Genomic DNA, 6000 nt, shown 5'->3' with positions numbered 1-6000 from the left:
TTCGCTTTTGTGTCGATTATAGGAAGCTGAATAACGTCACAAAGAAAGACGTGTACCCGTTGCCTCGAGTGGACGATTCTCTTGACAGGCTGAGGCGAGCAAAGTACTTTTTCTCAATCGACCTCTAAAGTGGTTATTGGCAAATTGAAGTCGATGAACCTGACCGCAAAAAAAATGGCTTTTGTAACTCCTGACGGCCTGTATAAATTCCGAGTGCTCCCGTTCGGCCTCTGTTCCGCTACGGCCACATTCCAACGAATGATGGATACCGTTCTCGCTGACCTCAAGTGGAAAAGTTGCCTCGTTTATCTAGATGATGTCGTTGTCTTTTCAGAAACGTTTGACGAGCACCTTCGTCGCCTTCGGAGTGTTTTTGAAGCCATACGATCCGCTGACCTTACCCTCAAGCCTGAGAAGTGCCATTTCGGCTACAATGAACTGAAGTTCTTGGGTCACGTTGTGAGCGCTGCAGGCGTTCGGCCCGATTCCGAGAAGACGACTGCTTTTCCAGATCCGACAGACAAAAAAGTCTTCGGCGATTTCTAGGGCTCTGCGCATACTATCACCACTTCATTGAAAACTTCTCTAAGGTGGCGGAGCCTCTCATCAGACTTACTCGTGACGACACCCCATTTCAGTGGACTGACGAACAAGCGACTGCCTTTGCGGAACTGCAACATCGATTGTCATCCCCTCCTGTACTCGGTCATTTTGATGAGGACGCTGACACAGAGGTGCGCACTGACGCAAGCAACGTTGGTCTCGGAGCTATCCTGGTGCAAACACAAGATGGGATTGAACGTGTGATTGCCTACGCGAGCAGCACTCTATCACGTGCCGAAACCAACTATTCAACGTCAGAGAAGGAATGTCTCGTGGTAATATGGGCGATTAGAAAGTTCAGGCCTTATCTCTATGGGCGCCCATTCAAAGTTGTGACTGATCCCCTCACTTTATGTTGGTTGGTTAACCTCCGAAACCCCTCTGGGCGATTAGCACGATGGAGTCTGCGACTTCAGAAGTTCGATGTCACCACGTATACAAGTCGGGTAGAAAGCATGAAGACGCCGACACGCCATCACGGGCACCTCTGGAATCCGACCATACAGCTGTAGAAGACGACAGCGCCTTCCTGGGGACACTCAGTGGGGCGCACCTCCTCAGTAAGCGACGAGCGGACCCACAGTTAAGGCCCATCATCGATAATTTAGAAGGCAGCAGCGCGTCGGTTCCTCGTCCACTTTCCCGTACGTTGCCGTCATTTTGCTTACGACACGGCATATTATACAAGAAAAACACCGGTGTTGGCAGCAGATCTTATCTTCTAGTCGTCTCTCAAGACCTTCGTGATGACATCCTATTAGCCTGCCACGATGAGCCGACATCCGGCCATCTGGGATACTCACGGACGCTCGACCGGGTTCGACAGCTATATTTCTGGCCGAAAGTCGCAGCTTGTGTCAAACGCTACGTGAAAAGATGCCGCGAATGTCAGCGTCGCAAGTCACCACCTGTAAAGCCTGCAGGCCTTTTACATCCCATCGATCCACCGCGTATGCCGTTTGACCAAGTTGGGATGAACCTCCTTGGACCGTTTCTTTTGTCTCACTCCGGAAACAAGTGGATTATCGTCGCAACTGATTACTTGACGCGTTACGCTGAAACGAAGCCATTACCACGCGGTACAGCATCTGAAGTCGCCCAGTTTTTCATGCACCACATTGTGCTTCCTCACGGTGCCCCGTCATTCATCATCACTGACCGAGGGACAGCGTTTACGGCAAAACTGTTGGACGACATCTTCAAGCTCAGTTACGCAAACCACCGCAAGACAACCGCATACCACCTCCAGAGTAACGGCTTAACAGAAAGGCTGAACAAAACGCTGGCGGACATGATTTCTATGTACGTGGATGTGCAGCATAAAACATGGGACGAAATCCTGCCATACGTAACGTTTGCGTATAACAGCGCAACCCAGGAAACGACTAGGTTGGCACCATTCCGCCTCGTTTACGGTCGAGACGTGCAAACCATGCTAGACGCTATGATTCCTTGTGACATCGACTAGCAAGAGCTACTAACTCCTGATGTCGACGATTACATTCAGCGTGCAGAGGAAGCACGCCAATCAGCTCGCGTGCACATAAGATCGCAGCAATTTGAAGACGCCCGAAGGTACAATATCCACCATCGACAAGTCTCCTATCAACCTGGCGACCAAGTGTGGGTTTGGACTCCTGTTAGACGGCGAGGTCTGAGTGAAAAACTCCTGAGCAAGTACTTCGGACCCTACAAAGTATTACGGCGGCTGAACGAGGTCAACTACGAAGTTATTCCAGACGGAGGCTCGGCAACGACCCAACGCCACTCACCACGAACAGAGATGGTGCATGTCGTCCGTCTAAAACCTTATATTACGCGGTGATACTCGCCTTATTGTGCCCGGGCAGCAAAAATTTTCTTTTTTTGACATTGTTTGTTGGGTCTCGAACCTACTGTGAACTCTGTTAATGGTTTTTTCTCTTATGACCAACCTCAGACAATTTTTTTTGCACCTGTGCACTATAGGTACCGTTTCTCTCTCTTTTTTTTTCTTATCGGCCCTGCCGTCCCCTTGTATATGAGCATCGAGTCGATGCTTTAATGGGAAGGGGAATAATGCAACCTAATGTTGTGAGCCGGCAAGCCCTCGCGAGCCAAAAAGGGCAAAAAGAACGAAGAAGTGTGGTTAGCGCCTCGTTTTGAAGATACACGCTCGTGTCTTTCTGCCCCGCTGTTCCTGTCTTGTCTCTACGGCTCTTGGTGCGTGACAATATCATTGAGATAGCATAAGCATGATTTTGACTTAAGACCACGCAGTACTCTGTCTATCGTGCTTTAGAAAGCAGTGGGTGCATTATAAAGCCCAAAAGGCAATACAGCGATTTTGAACAGCCCATCTAGGGTGTAAAAAGTGATCTTCTCTTTGTCAGATTCGGACATCGATATTTGCCAGTACCTCGATCACATATTGAGGCTATAAAAATACTCTGTCTTACGCATCAAACCTAGTGCGTCGTCAATCTGTGGCAAATGGTAAAAATCTTTGCGTGTTGTCTTGTTGAGTGCAGGGTAATCGACGCAAATACGCACTGTGCCATCTTTCTTTTGCACTACTACAACTGTAGAGGACCAGAGACTTGCGAATGGTCGTGTGATGTTCCGTCGCAGCATGTAAGAGTGATTTTTATTAATGATCTTACACTCGGCCAAAGAGACGCAATATGGATTCTCCGTGCGAGAATGGTAAAATCTCTGATGGGACTAGGACGGCTTTTGCTTTTCTATAGTAGAGTGCCACGTACTCTAAATTGTTGAAGGCTTTTTATAAGCACATGGAAGACGTGAATAATACGGGAGCTATCAGTGTGAATGCAGTGAGTGGTGGCAGTGGTTATACCAAGGACGGGCGAATGGACGTCGAACAAAGAACGAAGTCGGTTGAGTAAGAAAAGAAAATATTGTCTCTGGGCTTCTGTTAGATCAGGGCTTATGGTGATCAGGGATTATCTGGGTTAGATCAGGGCTTATCTGAGGTGGTGACAAGGCGAATTCACCCTTCGTGTTCAGGCGAATCACAGTCAATGGCACGAAGATGTATGAGGTGCTGCCGACAACGTATAGAAGCGGACGCAGAATACAAGAAGTGTCAACCCAAAATGAGTTCGTGGGTGCACTCACGGAGAACGGCGAAGACAACATGGTGACCAAATACCATCGATACAAACACAAACCGTACACTGTGCCAGGAGACAAATGATGGTTTTCGTCGTTGCTCGGAGAGATTGGCGACCGTAAGGCGTGGATACTTTTCGGAATCAGGCACAGAAGTCAGCGCGAATAATCGAAATGGCAGTGTCAGTATCTACAAGAGCTTCAGTGTGCACACGTTCTACTAATACTGCTAATAGGTTCAATGGTCACTTCAGAGAAATTGTTGGTTGTCCGGTGGATGCAGATTCCCCTCCTAAAACTGCATCGGGGAGTTTTCCGAGTAGGCGTTCGGGACACGGGAAGCAGGTCGCAGAGGTGACACTGAACGGTGGCCTGGAGATGGTGACCGGCGGCGAGACGGAAACGAATTCACAAGAATACCGGCACTGTAAGGAGGAGAGGGCGAACGGTGAGTGGAAGAGTGGTAGGGCTGCTGTAAGTTGGGGTCAAATGGACGCTCTCACGTTCTTCGGGAGCATATCGACGTTGATCATTCTGTGGGCGTCGTCAGCAAACTGAGAGATGTGTCCGCGGTAGCCACAGTAGTAGTAGATAGGTCGAGAAGGTCGGTGCGGGCTATAATATAGACGCACCAGGGGTGCCAACAAAGCGAGATGTGGATATTCTCCTGGTGCCGCGTAGAGACGGGATTGGTTGCAGGGAGCGCCGCAACGGCGGCGTACGTTGGCACCTGAGGAGCTATGAGACCATCGGAGCACGTGAGACGTGACGCGAATGTTACCTCTTGCTCAACGATCTCCCGCAAGTTAGTCGGAACAGCAGGTAGAAAGAGCCGCGCCCATGGAGCTCTTCACGAATGATGTCGCAAATCAGCGTCCGTAAGTCCAGAACCACATGAAGACGATTGTCGTATGTATCGGAGCAAAGCCGAAGAGTCTGGAGCTCCTCAAGACGCTGGCAGATGGTGATGACGTCTTGAGTGGTGGAAGGATTTTGCGTATTAAAGATATTGGAAACGACCGCATTTATGCCTTTAATATTAAGACGTATGCGGTTGGCCTAGGACATGGCAGATTTTACCCGCTTCAACAATGCAAGAACGTCCTCAATGTAAGAGGTGTATTCAATGCGCTCAGCCAACTTCTTTTTCGCCGCCCCAGCACGACAGATGGGGGCACCGAAAATCTGGTGAAGCTGTTGTGTCAACATATCCTGGTCGGGAAAATCTGGTTCATGATTCCAAAACCAGGTTTTCGCGACAGTGAACTGGTAGAAGGGAACATTGCGCAACTTCCGGGGATCGTCCCACATGTCCAAGTCACTGACGAGGTCAAAGTTTTGGAACAACATTTCGATGTCATCCCCTCACAGACCAGAGAACACTGACGGATTCTTGCTGGCGGCTGTTGCTGAGCGAACCGGAAGGCAGAGGCAGTAGTTCGCCGCCAGTGGTGGGCGATCTAGCGTCGTCTAGAGCGTCCGTGGTAGCTGGTGGTGAGCGACGACCCGAGTGGAGCCCCAGGGAAAGCGTGCGAGAGGACTTGGTAATTGAAAAGTATCGTTCTACCACTTGTGAAGGACGGCTTTATTAGAGTCATGCTCAGGCTCACACACGTTGATGAAGATATATACAGATGTTAAATATTTTTCAGAAGAGCGGCGAAGAAGAAGAAGATGAAGAAGAAGAAGAAGAAGAAGAAGAAGAAGAAGAAGAAGAAGAAGAAGAAGAAGAAGAAGAAGAAGAAGAAGAAGAAGAAGAAGAAGAAGAAGACTAGAGCGTGCCCGGAGAGCGCGCGCGCATTCGATTTGTTTTTATTTTTTAACGCAGCGTGTAATAAACGAGGCGTTCTCTACTACGACTCCGCTTTCTGGCTTTCAACATCATGGTGCCGTGACCAGGAGTTCGAACGAGCAGTTGAAGACCCCTAACGATGAGGCGAGCTCCCTGAAGAGGACGGCTGATTGACGCAGTGACGCTGGGCGACGAGCTAACGATCCACGTCATCACTAGACTTCAATTCCCGACAAGAAGACATAAAAAGGCTACGACGGAAACGCACGACGGTTCGAGCGGTTGTCACCAGGATCATCAACGATATGACGACTCTAATGCAAACGGAACCAACGCCGACCAGTGAGCTAAGCGATCTTCTTAACCTGTTGAAGATAAAGGAGACTCTGTTAACGAACCTTGAGAGCCAGATAGAAGAGTATGTGGCTGAGGATAACCTTGAGGATGAGATTCAAAGGGTTGGGCAATACCAAAATTATATTGTCCTAGCG

This window comes from Rhipicephalus microplus, chromosome 1 (genome assembly GCF_043290135.1).
Source record: "Rhipicephalus microplus isolate Deutch F79 chromosome 1, USDA_Rmic, whole genome shotgun sequence".
Classification (NCBI taxonomy): domain Eukaryota; kingdom Metazoa; phylum Arthropoda; class Arachnida; order Ixodida; family Ixodidae; genus Rhipicephalus; species Rhipicephalus microplus.
This window is presented reverse-complemented; position numbering follows the sequence as displayed.